The sequence below is a fragment of the Canis aureus genome, chromosome 20 (genome assembly GCF_053574225.1).
Source record: "Canis aureus isolate CA01 chromosome 20, VMU_Caureus_v.1.0, whole genome shotgun sequence".
NCBI classification, from domain to species: domain Eukaryota; kingdom Metazoa; phylum Chordata; class Mammalia; order Carnivora; family Canidae; genus Canis; species Canis aureus.
In genome coordinates, this window is record NC_135630.1 from 58684106 (window position 1) to 58685431 (window position 1326).

The 1326-nt window shown below is 39.5% G+C and overlaps 1 non-coding gene across 1 annotated transcript; it reads left to right on the forward strand.

The window, feature by feature from the left end:
• Nucleotides 1–901: 901 nt before the first annotated feature.
• LOC144292040 (U6 spliceosomal RNA) lies at nt 902–1006 on the forward strand. The gene has a single exon (XR_013359580.1). It is a non-coding gene; the product is annotated as a U6 spliceosomal RNA (small nuclear RNA).
• Nucleotides 1007–1326: the final 320 nt, after the last annotated feature.

The window sequence follows — 1326 nt, forward strand, 5'->3', positions numbered from 1 at the left end:
GGTGGAGAGGGAGCCGCTCACCAGCCGTGTGAGCTCACACCCTGGCTTCCGCACGCGGTTCTGGGGAAGGGCCTCCAACTCCCTTCAGGAGGCCTTCGTGTCCACGGCTTAGGGTGGACTCTGTCGCAGCAGTCTATGGCCGTGCTTTGGAAAATGTTTCCCTCCAGTCGCCATGATGAGGTTAGGTATTAGGTAACGTCTTGAAAAATGGCCAGAGGGCTAAAGTGTCAGCTTTACAGCTCGCATACCTGAGAATAACAATGTTGGTTTATTGTTTTTATTCGGCAATATCTTTGGAATGCCTCATAAACAGAAATTAACAGTGACAACCCTGTCTCCGTGTATGACCCTACCAACAGGATGCCAAGGAAAGCCAAGGCCACTAACTGAATACTTTCGAGAATTTCTCTCCCTAATGTCTCATCTGAGGCACATTCCTGGCCTCTTTTGTCTCAGCTGTCAGAGCCATCTTCAGTCCCCCAAGGGTCACTAAAACCCACAGGTAATCATCCATATATATACATATATATATATTTTTTTATGAATTTTGACCTCTCCCCGTCTTATCGCCTATCAAAATTTCCAATAAGCAATAGTGAAACTTGGTATATCTGACTCTAAAGAGAGAAAGTCTGGCTTGAAATATGAGAGGCTAGCAAAGAAATGACCAAAGCATTTTGAAACCACACACATATTTTTAATTCATAACTTTTCTTCCATTTTATCTGAATTTTTATATGTGTCATCCAATTCTAATTGCTGTGTTTTGGAGTTTAAGAAGTTATTAACAAATGAAAAGACAGCATATTGTCTGCACAATCTGGATCTAAAAAGCATTAGTTCGGGTTGGTCCTATACAGAAATCACTCCAGCAAGCATTACCTTCAAATCTGAAGTTTGAGTGCTCGCTTTGGCAACACTTCTACTAAAGTTGGAACAATACAGAGAAGATCTGCACGGCCCCTGCACAAGGATGACACACATTTGATTGCTTTTTCAGAATAATGCATTCCAGATTTTTTAAACCAACCAATATTAATCAACAAAATACAAATTAAGCATATACTATATACGAAACAATATTCCATGTCTGAAAATATAAAATAGTAACCCTGTAGCCCTAGATTCTCTAATTGAAAAGATAGACTCTCTTATGCAATTTCCTTGGATCCTCAAAACTATGATGATATTCTTCTACTACACTAGTGAAATTACTCATTTTCATGAATGTATGTCTGCTAGAGGCTAGGAATTAGGCTATGTTATTTTTTTCTGCTCCCAATGCCTCACTTGAGATAACTAATATTTGTTTGTTGAATGAAAGAC